Below are 20,256 nucleotides of genomic sequence, written 5' to 3' on the forward strand. Positions count from 1 at the left end.
ATGCAGTTACACTGCATTATTGAAAAAGGCTTCAGTAACGGTGAAAAAGGAGACCTTTCCCCATACGCAGTACGAGTGAAGTATCGAAAGGGAACAGGAGTTTTGCGCGTCAGTCACTGATAAACTCACGCTGTTTGATTGACAGATTCAGCACGTGCTGCTCCAACGATTGCAAAGGGAACTTTGATCTCTTTCTTTATATAATTTAATCACTGTTACATAACAGATTTTTCCATCCTAAGAGAAACAACGCAAGTTGATGTTTAGTCACGGGTTTGATTTACTGACACACAAAGAACATCTGACTGTACATGAATCATTAATATCAGATGAGGCATTAGAATTAACACAGTTACTGACATGTTGTTGCATTACTGTCGAGTCCAGGCACTGCACAATATTTTGTAATCCTCGACCGCATGTTTATTGCTTGGTAGCTCGATCTGGTTTAGCACCACATAGGCCTATGTTACTTAGGCTACCTATTCTATTGCATGTCATGCGTGAATCGGTGGGCGGGGCTAAACAGGCAGTGATGAAGTAGGCATTGATCTTCTTCTGCAGAGGTGGTGCTTGCTGCCCTTTGATGTCATAGATCCCCACTTTGTAAATCCTGTTGTTTGCTAGGTCTGGTGTCAATTAAAGCTTTTATTAGACTAACACGAAGTTTTCAGCTCTAAAACTTACAGGATATGTCAAAAGCTCAAGGAAAATTTGATTTCTCAGTTCATCACCCCTTTAACAGAACATTTCAATTATATGCAGAGTTGCTGATCGACACAGAACAAACAAAACAAACAAAAAACACTATCAGAGCAAAGCCACTGCATGCACTGCAGCCACTGCATGCCACCATCTTAGACAGAAAAAAACAGTAAATGACTTTAAAATGTAAGATTCAAAGAAAGATTTTTTTTTAATCTTTATTAGTCATATCACATCACATGATCATTGTTGCAGTGAAAGACTTGAGATACTCACCAATGACTGTGACATTAAATATTTTTGTTGTAGTCATTTCTCTAGAGATGGTGAGTTTATATTTTCCCGAGTGGTGTTTCTGATGGTCAGAGATAAAGTCTTTTGGTCCACCTGTAATCTGCTTGTGAATCCAGGATCATCAGTGAAAAAAACTGGAGTGAAGTCATCCCTTCCCCTTATCTGAGATATGAGCAAGTCTTTAGGTCCAAACAGCCACAGAATGGTATCATCGTTCAGTACTTCAGTAAGATTAGTGTGTAGAGTCACAGAATCTCCCTCTATCACCGTTATCGGCTCAGGTTTAGATTCTTCTGTCTCCTTAACAGACACACCTGGAAAACAAACAACCAGTTTTATTGATACTACACTAACTTCAGACCAGCTCAGAAGACAAACAGATACTGGTTTACTGTTCCGGGGTGTGTTTCCCAAAAGCATCATGAGCTAACTATGATGTTCTGTGGAAATCTGTTGGTAACGATGGAACTTCTGAACATTATGGAAAATCATCGCTTTATACAGGTGAAACAATGAACTACACTGCTTTCTTTGAAAACAAAGTCTGTCGTATTGGTACTCAAATAAATACATATTGCCTCATGACATAAATACTCATCAAGAATTGGATTTTATTGCAGTGTGTTATCTCTGTTGGATTTATTGCTAGCAATGCACAACCGGGGTGTAAGTTTTTAATAAAACATAATAAGAAAATATTTAACATTTAGGTCTTGACTGTTCACTAAACTATCAATGAAGATGAACTGTTTACTATGAAATCAGACAGCATGTCACCTGTTGGAGTTTGGGTTCCTTGCCGCTGTCGCCTTTGGCTTGCTTAGTTGGGGACACTTGACATTTGACTTGACATTTGATATTCAACAGTATTCTTGACATTTATTCAACAGTGCTTTGATCTGCCTGCATTGACACTATTCTTTAAGAGCTGCTGTGCAGCCAAAATTATGTACCAGTTATCAATGTAAAGCTGCTTTGACATAATCTGCATTGTAAAAAGCATTAAATTTGATTGCGCAAGGACTTGTTATATTTGAGGGTCTTTGGCATACAAAGGACCAATGGACTGCTGCCACAGGCTGTTTACTTGATGATCTGCAGTAAAGTTAAAGGTACAATATGTATGAGTTTTGGATTAAAATATCCAAAAACCACTCAAACTATGTTATATATGTTGTTGACTTGTGTACATACATTATCCCAAATGTTTTCAAGAATGTTTAAATCCAGAGAAATAAGCAATTTTAAAGGGTAAAAAATAAATAAATAAATAAATAAATAAAAATAAAAACAAAAAATAAAAAATTAAATTAAAAGTTAAAATTAAAAGTAATTAAATTAAATTTTAAAAACAAAATAACTACTTAAACCGCCAAACTGCTGAAATCACATGACTTTGGCGCTCCGAACCGCAGATTCGACACGCTGATTCATAACGCTCCGAAGCTTCCTGAAGCAGTGTTTTGAAATCGGCCATCACTATATAAGTCGTTATTTTGTTTATTTGGCGCACCAAAAATATTCTCGTGGCTTTATAATATTAATATTGAGCCACTGTACTCGCATGAACTGATTTAAATATGTTTTTAGTACATTAATGGATCTCGAGAGAGGAAATGTCATTGCTGGCTATGCAGGCCTCACTGAGCCATCGGATTTCAACAAAAATATCTTAATTTGTGTTCTGAAGATGAATGAAGGTCTTACGGGTGTGAAACGACATGAGGGTGAGTAATAAATTACATTATTTTCATTTTTGGGTGAACTAACCCTTTAAGGACACGGACTGTGTCCGTGTGTCACCTATTGATGTCATCATACCCGCGTTACCCTCGATTTCCGGTTTTATTTTGTAGAAACCATGGAAACACCAAAGACGCTTTAATATTTACATGTTTTAATAGACAAGGGAACAACTGTTTTGATATATTTATAGACAGAAAACTAATTATTGTTATATAGCTCAACACGTTTAGTCTTATTGTTTAAATCTAATTGTCTTGATTTTTTGCGAGTACCATGCTTTACCACGCCTCAGAGAAAAACACTATTTTGTGAAGTAGCTAACATAGCATAATCAGATGCAGCTTTATTTTTAGTAACAGTAATACAGCATTTTCTCCATCATACAATACGTTTTAAAATTAATATTCAAACTTGGCATCATCAAGCTACACCTAAATGATTTAAATCTAGCCCTGAATGTTTTTGGCCTGGAACAGGTCCCTGAGTTTAGGGGAAATATTATACAAATAAAGTAAATATTAGTTGTTTAATCTTAGTTTGGTGCTGTCACTGACTGGTGATTGGTGTTCAGTCCAAACTTCTACCCATGAAAGTGCACTGGAATGGCAGTCAAACCTGTGATATCCCACCCGTGAACTCGTACTAGATCGATCTACTCCCAGTTCTGCGCTCTGACGTCACATAGCCCGCGAAACAACAATGGCAGCCCTTACTGGTGCGGTGTTTATGCAAGTGGTACATGGTGAGAAATAGACTTTAGGACAATATAACGTTGCAATCAAATAAATAATAATATAATAATGATAAATAATACACACATGATTATGTATTACAATGTTATGTGTCTGAAACGATAAGTATGTTGAGAAATTATATTGCCCCATGGAAATGTTGGGCATAGCTAATATCAGTCCATTGAGTGCAAGAATAAGTTAATACAAAATACGTTTCCAAATATACAAATAACATAAAATAAAAGGTATAACAACTTCTCTTGCCTTATGTGCCATTTTTCCTCCTCTGTTTCCCTCAAATAAGCAATGAGTAAGCACCTTTGGCCATAGAAATAATTGTTAATGTTAAATTCCAGAATTGAGAATGGTTTATAATCGTGCTGTGCCGTACCAGGCTCATGTAGAAATACAACTGTAACCGTTCCTTACCATTCTAAAGACCGTTCAGCCTCTAGCAGCAAAAATCTACATAGTGTGCCTTTAACTTTAAATGGTAAACTTGGTTATACCCTGTAAATGAACAAATTACACACGCACATGGTATGGATACCACTCTTGTATACAAGAGTTCAGTAAGTTTATATTGTGTTATTTTAGACAAAATATTTTCTATTTTGTTTAATTTTGCCAATGAGACTATAAAGACAAAGCAGATCTGTTCATCTCCAAGCAATTCACAGCAGTGTTTCATTTCTGAATCTGCGTTTTTAACGAACCGAGTAAAATGAATATATATATATATATATATATATATATATATATATATATATATATATTTTTTTTTTTTTTTTTTTTTTTTTGAAAAAGTAATGTTTGTTTAGCATTTTAAATGAGTAAAACATATATTTTATTATATCAAGTGAAATCAGCTGCTCACCATTTTGACATACAAGAGCCGTTGCTCTGTTACGGACAGTCACATGTCCAAAATGGACAGAGGAGGGAAGCATTCTGGGAAGAAAATTGAAAAAATTGTCTTAAAATGAGGAAATCAATGTCTAAGTGGATAACAAGCAATTGTCTTTTAAGAATGGTCTGCTGAATCATATATATATTACATTTTATTCAAAAAGGAATTGTGTTGGCACAATGGCGCCCCCCTCCGCACTGCATATACTGCATACACACACACACTAACTAACAAAAGGAAATATGTACAGCAAATGCTTTTTATTTCTAGTGTTATGGCCATGTGTTAGACTAGAGAGCTGGATATGCAAATTTTATTCGTTATTCGAATTTTATTAGTTTATATGTGCTTTAATTCTAAACCACACTCAAATCTAAGGGGAACACCATGAATATGTATAACTTTCTAGTATACTGAATCTCAACCTTATTTTGAATACTGGACATATTTGGACCCCAAATAAAACTGGCTCATATCATAGGTATCATGTCTTTGTACAACAAAATGCAACCAAGTATAATCACTAATCACTACTAAAGTTAGCTAACTTGTCCATACACAGCCAAAGGCTTTTTATTTTAGGAACATGTTATATGCAAAAATATCCTCCAATATTTTATACAGACACCCTTAGCCTAATGGCCAATGTCAGAAACTGGATCCGACTTGGGTAAAGTTGGTTTTATATTCGCACATTCGGACATCCGTATTCAATAGTCTTGTTAATCACACTACATTGGACATTCAGTGGACATTCACAAGTAAATATGCCATTAAAACAATACTTGCCTATTTTGATCGACTGTGAAAAATGTTGTAAGTTGACAATCGTTGGTTGTCAATATCATGTCGCTGCTTAAAATTCGCAAACATTAATTTATTGCACATTTATTGGAAAGTCTGATTTGATCAGAAGTCAGAATGTGCGAATATAAAACCAACTTTACCAAAGTGTTCGAAACTTACCGTAGATTAATAATAAGAACAGAAAGACGGATAACATGTCCCACATGTTGAGTTGTGAAGATGCTGAATTTAACAAAGATGTCTAATTAGGTCACTTTAGAATCTCCGATGTGTTCATAATTCTAAACCACACTCAAATCTAAGGGGAACAACACCCATGAAATGGTGCTTCTGCTTCTTCTTCTTCTTTTGGTGTTTTATGGCAGTTGGCAAACCAGCTTATGGTGATTCCGCCTCATACTGGGATGGATGACATTGACGGTATACATGTTTTCATATCATCTAGAATGAGTGTCGATGTCAATTATGTCACTTAAATGAACCTGGATATAATAAAATCCAGGGGGGACTCGGAGTGTGCGCCCGGAGAAGACAACTCACTCAAGAAGAGATGAGGTGACGTCTGTATTGACAGCGGGACAAGTTATAAATCAACACTAAAAAGGAAGAGTGGAAGAAACATGCAAAAGATAAAGGCATGCAAAATAAATAAATAGTGCACGACATAGCACTCACTGATAGAAAAACAGTTGTAGCTACTATTTATCATAGTTTAACAATATTTAATTGGAATTGTGTTTTATTAACATACATTGTGCCTTGTATTCCAAAACATACATTGTAGGTACCTCTACAAGCATGATGAACACAGGATTGATTTTACCCCGAGCAATTTATTAGGCTGTCTGATATTTATGCATCATCACGTGTATAGTTTAAGAATAGTTGCTGAATAGTAGCCTATACATGGTAGAAATAATGGCACTTGTGATATTTAATCTTTCATGACTGTTACTGAGATGGCTAATTTTTATATATTTTTAATTTTTGTCATTTTTGTAAAATGTTCAAGTGTGTTGGATTTGTAAACAATAGCTGCCTTGATCTTGTGATGAATTTCGTGACTGTTTACTTTTTGCCTGATCTTAGCTTGAACAGCGGCGGTGCGATTCAAAGATGACCACACTGGAGTCCGGCGTGTCCACTCTTCTCACAGCCATTTGGCGCTTTGCAGCGTTCCTAGACAACCAAACAAATCATGCAAATTGTGTGCATGCTGGAAGGCACTCACACAGACGTGTGCCAAAAGCTTGTCAAACGAGCAAACAGAGAAATAGCTCAGAAGCAGTGAATGTGCATAATTATAAAATAATAATAATAATTTTAGGATTGTCAAGGGCCCCTCACATGCCAAGGCCCTATGCACTCTGTCACCATTTTCCCACCCACTTACAATGCCCCACTGCCATCTACTGGAAAGCTACTTTAGCTACAGCTACTTTAATTAAACCTAAAAACCTTTTGTATTGTGAACAGTTCTATATAAATGAAGATGACTTGACTTGACACAGTTTTATCCTTAAAGATATTATTTTTTATTATGAAAAACCCAAAATCGTGATCACTTGAATATTTTGTTAATTTCTTTATTTTATACACAAAACATTTCATCCACAAGCAAAAGTGGCTTAAAACTCCTCATGTTTTCCTCTTTTTCTTTTTGAATTTAACCCTGAGGCTTATAAATAACAAAAAATAAATAAATAAATAAATAAATAAAAACAATACTTTTGATGCATTATGAATTATTCAAATATATTTAACCTTGTCATTGTGCTTTTTTCTGTGTATATAATCTCATACTATGAGAGCTACACATTCCAAAAAAGTTGGGACAGGTAGCAATAAGAGGACGGAAAAGTTAAATGTACATATAAGGAACAGCTGGAGGACCAATTTGCAACTTATTAGGTCAACTGGCAACATGATTGGGTATAAAAAGAGCCTCTCAGAGTGGCAGTGTCTCTCAGAAGTCAAGATGGGCAGAGGATCACCAATTCCCCCAATGCTGCGGCCAAAAATAGTGGAGCAATATCAGAAAGGAGTTTCTCAGAGAAAAACTGCAAAGAGTTTGAAGTTATCATCATCTACAGTGCATAATATCATCCAAAGATTCAGAGAATCTGGAACAATCTCTGTGCGTAAGGGTCAAGGCCGGAAAACCATACTGGATGCCCGTGATCTTCGGGCCCTTAGACGGCACTGCATCACATACAGGAATGCTACTGTAATGGAAATCACAACATGGGCTCAGGAATACTTCCAGAAAACATTGTCGGTGAACACAATCCACCGTGCCATTCGCCGTTGCCGGCTAAAACTCTATAGGTCAAAAAAGAAGCCATATCTAAACATGATCCAGAAGCGCAGGCGTTTTCTCTGGGCCAAGGCTCATTTAAAATGGACTGTGGCAAAGTGGAAAACTGTTCTGTGGTCAGACGAATCAAAATTTGAAATTCTTTTTGGAAAACTGGGACGCCATATCATCCGGACTAAAGAGGACAAGGACAACCCAAGTTGTTATCAGCGCTCAGTTCAGAAGCCTGCATCTCTGATGGAACGTCTTCATCTTCATCTTCATCTCAACGCAGAATCAATGGGGAAATCGCACGGCGGCGGGACGTGCTTTTACATCAACGAAAGGTGGTGTTCGGATGTAACAGTGTTAAAGAAGATGTGCTGTCCAGATCTTGAAACACTCTTCATTAACTGCAAACCGTTCTATTCGCCGCGGGAGTTTTGCTCGTTCATTCTGGTGAGCGTCTACATTCCTCCGCAAGCGCACGTGAGCTCGGCTTTACAGATACTCGCTGATATGATCACAGAGAGCGAGCAACAACACCTGGACTCTGTTCTAATCATTCTCAGGGACTTTAATAAAGCGATTCTCTCACGTGAACTGCCTAAATACAGACAGCATGTTCACTTGTCCCACCAGAGACAGTAATACACTGGATCACTGTTACACAGCAATAAAGGATGCATATCACTCTGTCCCATGGGCAGCTTTGGGGCTCTCTGATCACTGTTTAGTTCATCTCATACCAACCTACAGGCAGAAACTGAAATCAGCTAAACATGTAGCAAAGACTGTAAAGAGATCAACCACCGAAACAGAGAAGCCTGTTTCGAATGGACTGATTGGAGTGATTTGAAGCTGCTGCCACTGATCTGGACGAGCTCACAGAGACTGTTACATCATATATCAGTTTCTGTGAGGATCTGTGCATTCCTACAAAGACTCATTTAACTTACAACAACGACAAACCCTGGTTCACTGCAAAACTCAGCCAGCTCCGTCAGGCCAAAGAAGATGCTCGCAGAAAAGGGGACAGAGTCTTGTACAAACAGGACAAATACACACTGGAAAAGGAGATCAGAGTGGCAAAGAGGAATTATTCTGATAAACTTCGGAATCAGTTCTCTTCTAATGACACAGCTTCAGTGTGGAAAGGTCTGAAAGACATTACCAACTACAAGACACCATCCCCCAGCTCTGTGGAGAATCAACAACTGGCAGACGATCTGAACAAGTTTTATTGCAGGTTTGAAAAATCACCATTCACACCTCCATCAACCCCCCTCTCCCCCACTCCTCCACTTCAGTTCAGTGAAGATGATGTGCGCCAGGTCTTCAGAAAGAACAAGAGAAGAAAGGCACCAGGCCCAGACAGCGTTTCACCAGCCTGTCTGAAAACCTGCGCTGACCAGCTGGCCCCCATCTTCACACAGATCTTCAACAGATCACTGGAGCTGTGTGAAGTCCTCTCATGCTTCAAACGCTCCACCATTGTCCCCGTTGCAAAGAAACCCAAAATTATTGGACTAAATGACTACAGACCTGTGGCTCTAACGTCTGTGACCATGAAGTCATTTGAAAGACTGGTTCTGGCTTTTCTGAAGGACATCACTGGACCCTTACTGGACCCCCTGCAGTTTGCTTACCAAGCAAACAGGTCTGTGGATGATGCAGTCAATATGGGACTGCATTATGTACTCCAGTATCTGGACAGACCAGGGTCTTATGTGAGGATCCTGTTTGTGGACTTCAGCTCTGCTTTTAACACCATCATCCCATCACTCCTCCAGCCTAAACTAACTCAGCTCTCCGTGCCCACCTCTGTCTGTCAGTGGATCACCAGCTTCCTGACAGACAGGCAGCAGCTAGTGAGGCTGGGAAAATTCTCATCCAGCACCCTCACCATCAGCACCGGCGCCCCTCAGGGCTGTGTCCTCTCCCCACTGCTCTTCTCCCTGTACACCAACGACTGCACCTCCAAAGACCCCTCTGTCAAGCTCCTGAAGTCTGTCTCCTGAAGACAGCTGGCTGTCTGGTGCAGTCTTAACAACCTGGAGCTCAACACGCTCAACACGCTGTGGACAACCACATCGAGTCCATTGTGAAAAAGGCCCAGCAGAGATTGTACTTCCTTCGCCAGCTGAGGAAGTTCAACCTGCCACAGGAGCTGCTGAAACAGTTCTACTCTGCCATCATTGAATCCATCCTCTGCACTTCAATTACCGTCTGGTTCAGCTCAGCTACCAAATCTGACCTCAGCAGACTACAGAGGGTAGTCCGATCTGCTGAGCGAATCATTGGCACAACCCTCCCCACTCTCCAAGAACTGTACTTATCCAGAGTGAGAAAAAGGGCAAAGAAGATCACTCTGGACCCCTCACATCCAGCACACTCCCTCTTTGAACTGTAGCATCAACTTTGCCATCCGGTCGACGCTACAGAGCTCTGAGCACCAGAACGACCAGACACAGGAACAGCTTCTTCCCTCAGGCAATCAATCTCATGAACACTTGACACACAACACTATTACACATTATTTACTTAAAACACTTATTTATATTTCAAATTTGCACACATAACTGTACATACAAATTGTCTATATTATATATTGTTTTTTGCTTTTTTTGCTCTTTGTCTATCTTGTAAATTTGTATATTATTATTTTATTCTTTTTATTATGTGTCTTGTCTTGTTGCACTGTGGAGCTTTTGTCACTAAAACAAATTCCTTGTATGTGTAAACAACATACCTGGCAATAAAGTTCTTTCTGATTTCTGATTCTGAAATATGTAGAGTTGTCCAGAGTAGGTCCAGAGTTGCAGAAAAACGTCACTCCTCCTACTTTAACTTGTCCTCTGTCACACAAGTTGTTTATTGATCCAGTGAAAACCACGGATGGGATGGTGTATGAGCGTAGTGCTATTGAGGATCATGTGAAGCAGTAAGTTATCTACAAATAAAAAGCTAACTATAACAATATTTTTAAATATAAAGCAGATTATTCTGGAATTTTTTTTTTCTCCCATGATTTAAACTGAAGAATTTACTAGAATTTGACAGTTTGACAGATCTACATTAGACAAATATTATATCGAAGTACCTCTTTGGGCTATTGTGTGGGGAAAATGTATGTTTTAATTTTCTATTTTTGACTTTCATTATAATTTTAGGCATGGAAGCACTGATCCACTGACGGAGGATGTGCTTCAGATCGCACACTTAAAGCCAGACCTGCACACAAAGAAGGCTGCTAAAGAATATCGCATGTTACAGATCAAGGAAAAACCCATTTAGGATTTTCCATTCAGATGATAATCTTGCCAATTTTGAGAGCAGATTTGTTATTATCCCTGTTTGGGACCCTTTGTTCTCACATTTTCTAAAGGGGGCTTGCTTTATCTTAATGTGTACAATTTTACCCCTTTTATTTCAGCAGTATATTGTAGCATATGCACACGTATCAGGATAATCAATAAACTTTGGAATTTTCAGAACGCTTTTAACCTCCTGAACTCTGCATGTAACTCACGAATCGGCTCCGGCCGGTCTCGGAGTGATTGTGACTGGCATTTTTGTTACCCTCCGAGGTAAGACAGAGGGCCCAATTTCCTAGCTCTTGGGACATCAAAGGGGGCCCCTCATGTGAGTGCCAGATCACATTCCAACACACACCACACGCACACAGACACACACACACACAAAAACACACAAACATGCATTGAAGACTGTATATGTAAAATATAACTATGCCAAAATGTACCCGTCATGTATCTCATGTTTCCTAGTGTTTAGACTTAGTTTAAATGACTGTATTTGTGCTAGTGTTCATTTTAATGATGGAATTTTGTCTGTAAACCATAACTCCTTCTACATGCTTTTCTTATATGTCAAGTTTAGATTCATTTTAAAGCTATTTCCACGTCTCATTCACCTATGTATCTTACATGGCTGTCAAATGCATTGATCGATTTGTTTAATGATGCTGTGAAGAAAGCACTCCATCTCGAAATCCGATCTGATAGTCATAAAGTATGCAAATTCAGTTAGGAGACCAGACAAATGAAACGCTTGCCTGCCAACTTTGCACCTATGTCATTGGCTACTCCAACTCAGGAGGTGTGTTCGCTTGATTTTCCATAAATGCATCAACAAGCAACTTTTCCTTTGTCTCCCGATCGTCTCTCGACTGCCCCTGAACTGCCTCAGGCGACAGCGCTGTCATCACGCGCTCAGCTCCTTCCGGGACGACCATCTCCTTGGACTCTCTCTCTTCTTTCTTCTCTGTCATCTTACGCGTCAGTGAAACCTCGTTTGAAAACCCCGCCGGAGAAACCCTCTCGAAAAGGACCAACCAAGCCAAGCACCTTGAAACTCTGCTGCACACCGACTTGAACCATATGGAAGTATTACTTTCTCTGAAATTAGTTTAAACTGATTTCTGTGCTGGCTCTCAAAAGGGTTAACTGTCGTAATTTGCCATTCTTTGACCATCCTCCCTTTCCTGTCTCTATTTTCCCTTTTGTATATATTTGTATATTCTGTATTTAGACGTATAACCTCTATATTAGTAGTTTTCATATATTAAATACATTATATCCATGCTTTTTGTTCTCTTACTCATTCAACAAAAACCAGGTCACTTTAACGTTTCGATTCTAATACAATCGCTCTATGTTTGATGCTATCATAGGAATTTATCCTCGTGGCCAGAGAAAAAACTTCCTTTGATAATATTCTATGAGGAGCTTAGTTTGCTGGACAAATGAACAGTTTCTCTAAATAATTATTAAACCAGAACTAATCATATATATAACTGATTACAATTCGTTGTAATGAATTCACCATATATGGTTAATTCCCCCTTGAGTCGGTATGTGCATAATAATTATTCATAAAGCTTTATGAATAATTATATTCATATTCCACCCATAAATTGATTAATAACTGTACAATTGTTACAATATTATTATATTTCTGTAATTCAAAATGTTGATTTTGGTTTTATGTTGCTTTAATCAGTTCATGACTCACTGTCAGTTTTCTGTTAGTAACAATTACTAAATTACAAACCAATAAAAGTCATATTAAAACCATGTGGGCAGTTTTATATTTCAATCCTTACAACTAGTATCTATTTTCATGCTATTAGTACTTATTTTTAGATTCTAGTATCTATTGTACTTACAAGTGCTACTAGTGCTTAGTTTTTATTTTTAGGTACTAGTACCTTTATAAATATACTAGTAGCCTACTTATTCATTAGATACTAGTTATTATTCCAATAGTTTCTAGTTTTTAATTATACTTAAGAAAAATGAACTGGTAGGCCTACTTATTTTTTTAGACCAAAGTTTTGCTGAACTTACTAGTATTTTTTAAATTTGTTTTTCTGCTTAGTATTCTAAGGTCACATATGGGTGTAATAAAGTGCACAAAAATAATTTTGATCTTCAATCTTTAAAAATATAGCTGTGAGCAGCAATTATCGGGGTTCAAGCATTTAAGGCCTTTGCGCCATTTATATGTTTGGGTTTATGTTGACCTGAAATGTAGGGCTGACACCATAAAATATGCCTGAAAAAGAATATGCTAAAACACAGAGAATGAAAAGGCTTAAACAGTAACACTTGATACACACCGAGCATACTGAACATACACACACACACACATTTTTTTTTTTGTAGATTCAGTATTTGAAATATATGATGGGTAACAATTTTTTTCTACAAATCTCATCAGTATAACACCATATTCAGGTTTTATTTTACTCATAATGCAGCACAACTGTCAAAACTAATACTTGAATGGAATTGATGAATAGAAGTGATGAATTATGACAAAATGTGATAGTAAATGCTAGAATGGTAATTATTATTTTAACCAGCAGGTAGCAGCAGAGTACCACTTATTGGCTCACTTTTATGTTTTTGGTATTGGTTTCAAAGCACATTTTCCGTGGTAACGCCATAAAACATTATATAGATATTTGTAATAAATGATATGTAAGAAAATGTTTCTTCCAGGTTTCAACTTAATTTTCAGGTCTCAATGCAACATTATTGCAAAAACATACCTCAAATGAATAAATGAAGTGGAAAACCTTGACAAAATATAATTTGTAAAGTTATAATGATTTATACATTTTAAATATGACTTCAAATTAAAAATCCCTTGGAAAAAAATAATACTGAGCAGAAGAATATATGCTATTACAGGTGCTGGTCATATAATTAGAATATCATCAAAAAGTTGATTTATTTCACTAATTCCTTTCAAAAAGTGAAACTTGTATATTATATTCATTCATTACACACAGACTGATATATTTCAAATGTTTATTTCTTTTCATTTTGATGATTATAAATGACAACTAACAAAATCCCAAATTCAGTATCTCAGAAAATTAGAATATTACTTAAGACCAATACAAAGAAAGGATTTTTAGAAATCTTGGCCAACTGAAAAGTATGAACATGAAAAGTATGAGCATGTACAGCACTCAATACTTAGTTGGGGCTCCTTTTGCCTGAATTACTGCAGCAATGCGGCGTGGCATGGAGTCGATCAGTCTGTGGCACTGCTCAGGTGTTATGAGAGCCCAGGTTGCTCTGATAGTGGCCTTCAGCTCTTCTGCATTGTTGGGTCTGGCATATCGCATCTTCCTCTTCACAATACCCCATAGATTTTCTATGAGGTAAAGGTCAGGCGAGTTTGCTGGCCAATTAAGAACAGGGATACCATGGTCCTTAAACCAGGTACTGGTAGCTTTGGCACTGTGTGCAGGTGCCAAGTCCTGTTGGAAAATGAAATCTGCATCTCCATAAAGTTGGTCAGCAGCAAGAAGCATGAAGTGCTCTAAAACTTCCTGGTATATGGCTGCATTGACCTTGGACCTCAGAAAACACAGTGGACCAACACCAGCAGATGACATGGCATCCTAAACCATCACTGACTGTGGAAACTTTACACTGGACCTCAAGCAACGTGGATTGTGTGCCTCTCCTCTCTTCCTCCAGACTCTGGGATCCTGATTTCCAAAGTAAATGCAAAATTTACTTTCATCAGAGAACATAACTTTGGACCACTCAGCAGCAGTCCAGTCCTTTTTGTCTTTAGACGCTTCTGACGCTGTCTGTTGTTCAAGAGTGGCTTGACACAAGGAATGCGACAGCTGAAACCCATGTCTTGCATACGTCTGTGCGTAGTGGTTTTTGAAGCACTGACTCCAGCTGCAGTCCACTCTTTGTGAATCTCCCCCACATTTTTGAATGGGTTTTGTTTCACAATCCTCTCCAGGGTGCGGTTATCCCTATTGCTTGTACACTTTTTTTCTACCACATCTTTTCCTTCCCTTCGCCTCTCTATTAATGTGCTTGGACACAGAGCTCTATGAACAGCCAGCCTCTTTTGCAATGACCTTTTGTGTCTTGCCCTCCTTGTGCAAGGTGTCAATGGTCGTCTTTTGGACAACTGTCAAGTCAGCAGTCTTCCCCATGATTGTGTAGCCTACAGAACTAGACTGAGAGACCATTTAAAGGCCTTTGCAGGTGTTTTGAGTTAATTAGCGGATTAGAGTGTGGCACTAGGTGTCTTCAATATTGAACCTTTTCACAATATTCTAATTTTCTGAGATACTGAATTTGGGATTTTCCTTAGTTGTCAGTTATAATCATCAAAATTAAAAGAAATAAACATTTGAAATATATCAGTCTGTGTGTAATGAATGAATATAATATACAAGTTTCACTTTTTGAATGGAATTAGTGAAATAAATCAACTTTTTGATGATATTCTAATTATATGACCAGCACCTGTATATTAATAGGAACATTGTCATTTTTCGTATTTTTTACTGTTGTAGAGGCACATTTTGTCCGATCTGACTGAAATTTTGCATGCTTATTTAGAGGCATATGTCACAAGTTCCAATTTTTAAGATGATCTGAGCTTTCCTTGAGGAGTTTTTTGGTACACTTGATCAAGGCCACAATTTAAAATGATCCTATTATATTCATCCCAATACAAAAGTTCAGCTTTTTTGATAACTATTAATCTAGAGGGTCCAGAATATTATACTGCATTGGTTTAACTCAGATTAAGCAAAAAACTAGTTTGCAAAAGTAGTTTATATATATTGTCTGACCCAGCATTCAATACCAGTAGCTGGTTACATTATGGGTATTTGTTTGTTTTGAGTTGATTTATGCGTTGTTTAAGCAAGATGGTTGGGTTTTTGCAAAATTATGTGTGTTTATGTTAGTTTTGGTGGGTTTGGTTCACGACTCAGTTGGCCCTTGCCTTGGAGGGTCCCACGCTCCAGGTCCTCATTGACCTGTCTCCTGAAGAGCGGCATGATCTCCAGGCCCTCACCGCTGCTCTCAACCATCGCTTTGGGTTGAGAACCACCGCAAAACAGAGCAGGGAGGAGCTAACTAACCGATGTCAACGTGAAGAAGAGAGCGTGGGCACCTTCGCTGCCGACATCCGAGTTTACGCCCGGAAGGGCTACCCTACCTTCCCGGCCGCAGCGAGGGAACAGCTGAGCCTCCGCGCTTTCCTGCGGGGCCTTACACCTGAGCACCTCCGCCAACATGAGAGAGGGGCTGAGTGAGCTGAGGCGGTGCTACAGGCTGGGCCAGTGAAAGGTCAATCTCTGCTCCAACGTCAGCAGACGAGAGCAGCCGCACAGGAGGTGGAAGGGGCCCGGTTGGAGGAGTAGGTCAGCCAGGTCCAACCAGCAGTGACCCCCCGACAAAGGATGAGACTAGACCATTGTGGAGAACTGGGGCATTTCACCAGGGACTGCCCTGCCCCAAAGCTGTTATCTGTGGTGGTGGGGATGATCCAGACGAGCCACAAGTTCTGGCTCGCTCACATCAGGTATGAGTGCATTATTGGCTTGGACTTGTTGGCTCACTGGGGAGCATGTGTCGACGTGTCGGTGGCTGCAATCTGCCACGGTACCGAGACGGTCGACCCCAAGCCATCACATGAGAGTTGCAGAGACTCGGGGATCCACGGTGAAGTATCGTACCTCAGTCCAGCGCCTCCCATTCACTACCACCGCACGCACCATTCACTCCCCATCACCTGAGACTGTTGCTGCTGTTAAGGAGTTAGAGCGGCGAAGCAGTGAGCATCTGAGCGTGTCGTAGCGAGAGCAGTTACATTGCCTTTTGAGAGACTTTGTGGACATTTTTGCAGCCAGAGAAGAGGACTGTACCATAGAACAGCTCTGGTACAGCATCACATTGACACTGGCACTGCTGCCCCCATTCACTTGCGCCCCCTTAGACTGCCTCTCGCCAAGCGCCAGGCCCCCACCAACCAACATCACTTAGCTACAGAGCTTCTTGGGCCTGGCCTCCTATTTGTCAGAGACTTTGCAACCATCACCAGCCCCTTGCATTAGTTGACAAACAAGGGCCGGCAGTTTGAGTGGTCTGAGGATTGTGCAGCGGCCTTCCGACCGCTAAAAGCCGCTCTCATTGATGCTCCTCTCCTGGCCTACCCTGACCCCAACCAACCATTCCTTGTGGACACTGATGCCAGTAACTTGGAGGTTGGGGCTGTACTCTCCCAGAGGGGGGAGAATGGAGAGCGAGTTGTGGTTCAGCACTGACCAGGGCAGCAGCATGCTAACGCTGATGCCCTCTCCAGATGTCCATGCTTAGGTGAAAAATGTCGGTACTGCAGTCACCAGGAAGAAAGAGGTATGGGGCCCTCATCAGCGGCAGTAAGGCTGGGTGACAGCAATAGAGATGGGGAGCCATTTACCACTGAGCAGTTGAGGCAACAGCAGGTGAACGATCGAGTGCTGGCGAAGATGAGGGGCTGGCTGGAGGCTCAAGCATGTCCCAGACTGGCCAGCCGTGTCTTCCCAGGGGCCCGAGATCAAGACACTTTATTCTCAGTGGGGCAGGCTGGAGTTCCACGACAGCATGATCTACAGGCGGTGACAGGCCCCTGGGGGGGGGAATCGACCATCTGCCATTCCTGGTTCCCCACGCTTTGCGGCCTGAGGTCCTCCATTGGATTCATAAGGCAGCTGGAGCCAGCCACTTTAGAAACTCCAAGACAGTGCGGCAACTGCGGCAGCGTTTTTACTGGCCTAGATGTCGGCAGGATGCAGAGCTGCATGTTCACTGCTGCGATATTTGCATGGCGCAGAAGGGACCCAGCCGACGCTCTTATGTGCTGTTGCAGCAGTACCTAGTCAAGGCTCCCATGGAGAGGATTGGGGTGGACATTTTGGGTTCATTACCCATCACAGAGACCGGAAACCATTTTGTCCTGGTTGCAATGGACTATTTTACGAAGTGGCCAGAGGCGTATGCGGTGCCCGATCAGTGCTTCCACATCAGCGCAGCGGCTAGTGAACGAAATGTTCACCGGGTTGAACAAGCTTCATAGTGGCCAGGGGTGGAACTTTGAGAAACGATTGTTCAGTGAGGTGTGCCAGCGATTGGGGGTGAAGAAGACAAGAACCACTCCCCTCCACCCTCAAAGCGATGAACCGGTTGAGTGGTTCAACCGCACCCTGGCCACCCAACTTGCCATCTTGACCAGTCAGCACCAGAGAGACTGAAACTAGCATCTGCCCCTAGTCCTTTGGGTGTATAGGACAGCAGTGCATGAGTTGAGCCAGTGCACACCGACGGCGATGATTGCTGGTGGGCTAGAACTGGAATACTTCAGGCGATTGAAGGAGCGCCTGAGCATGATCCATCAACTGGCCAGGGATGCTCTAGTGGATGCAGGAGCCCGCCAGAAGTGCTGCCAGTTATTACAATATATATGAACCTCATTGGTTCTTGCTGAAGCTCAAACATACTGCGTGACACATTTACGTTTACATTTAGTCATTTAGCAGATGCTTTTCTCCAAAGCGACTTACAAATGAGAATAGTATAAGCAATCAAATCAACACGAGTACAACAGTATGTGTCGATAAAAAAGATTTTTGAAAATGGCTAAGGACTCAGCTGCTCGGATAGAGCATGGCAGGTCATTCCACCAGCCAGGAACAGACCCAAAGAAGATCCGTGAGAGTGATTTTGTGCCCCTTTGGGATGGCACCACAAGACGCCGTTCATTTGCAGGATCCAAGCTTCTGGAGAGTGCATAAGTCTGAAATAGTGAGTTTAAGTATAGTGGTTCAGAGCCAGTGGTTGTTCTGTAGGCAAACATCAGAGCCTTGAATTGAATGCTACAGCTATTGGCAGCCAATGCAGAATGATGAAATCTGTAGGACTGGGCTGTTGTAGCGATAGGATCTGTGATAGGGCTGCACGATTAATCGCATGAGATTGTCATGCGTGTCTCAACAGTAAAGCCGGTTCTGTGATTAGCGGTAAATGTCCATCACCTGCTTTCAAATGGAGCGGCACTTAATATACAGAGCCGTAGTTCGCGGACAAGCTACGCAATATCGCGTTCATAATCGCAGATGAATCGCCTTCGATTATGAACGCGATATTGCGTATCTTGTCCGCGAACTACGGCTCTGTATATTTGCCGAGATACAACTATTTTTAAAATCTGGAATCTAAGGATGAAAAAAAATGAAATTATTGAGAAAATCAGCTTTAAAGTTGTCTAAATGAAGTCCTTAGTAATGCATATCCACTCACAAAAATAAGTTTTGGATATATTCATGGTAGGAAATTTACAAAATATCTTCATGGAACATGATCTTTACTTAATATCCTAATCAATAATCAATCAATTTTCAATTTTGAAAAATCAATAATTTTGACCCATACAATGTATTGTTGGCTATTGCTACAAATGTACCTATGTGACTTATGACTGGTTTTGTGCTCCAGGGTCACAAATGTGGTACTGGTAATGTGAGCTAATACCTCTCCAAGATTTTGAACATAAAAGGTATAGATTAAATGTTGGTCTAAAACTGGTTAGGATAGATGTATCTGAATTTGACATCTTTATAATTGGAGTAATTGTTGCATGTTTTAGACTGTCAGGGACCATTCCAGTGCTTAGACTCAAATTTACAGATACAGAACAACATCTGAACCAACAGTATTTACAACTTTTAAAAAAATAGCTGGCATGACAGCATGAGGAAAGAAAGCGGACCTTAAGTGCTCAATGCTATTTTTGCAAGAAGGAACAGGGTCAGAGGACCAGAGGAACTGACATGATGTACTAAAGATAGAAAAGTATTTTCTTTGCATTCTTGAAAATGTTCATGTTCAGACGACAACACTGTCAAAATGTTCCCTGTTCACACGGATCTGTGAAAATGAACAAAAACGTTACATTATGCTGTGAGAGAAGTGTTGGCAATGTTACTATACACATATAAACTGAAAACATCATATGTATGTTCATGATGTCACCGTTTACACAAATTCATGTTTGGTTTTGTTGTTTACAGGGAGAACATAAAGGTATCCTTTTCAAAAACTTGGACCTTTAAAGCTTTTATTCAAATTTTCATGTAAATGAATGATCAAAACATTAAAAGTTTTCCATTCGTAGTTGAAAATGGTTTCGTGTAAACGCTCCACAAAAGAGTGAAAATTCACACCCATCAGTCTAAACTGGGTTCGGAGATGATCTCAGAAGATCTCATTTCCTCTTCTTTCTTTAAGCGTGTTTCTTTAATAATCTGTGTGGTCAAACTAACTGAGCTCTCACACTCAGCAGTAACATGTTTCCAGACCTCAACAGAGAGATCACACCTCTGAAAATACCACAGAAACAAATTTAAACTGTGAAACTAGACTAAAGAT

Source organism: Megalobrama amblycephala, linkage group LG1, assembly GCF_018812025.1.
Source record: "Megalobrama amblycephala isolate DHTTF-2021 linkage group LG1, ASM1881202v1, whole genome shotgun sequence".
Lineage (NCBI taxonomy): Eukaryota > Metazoa > Chordata > Actinopteri > Cypriniformes > Xenocyprididae > Megalobrama > Megalobrama amblycephala.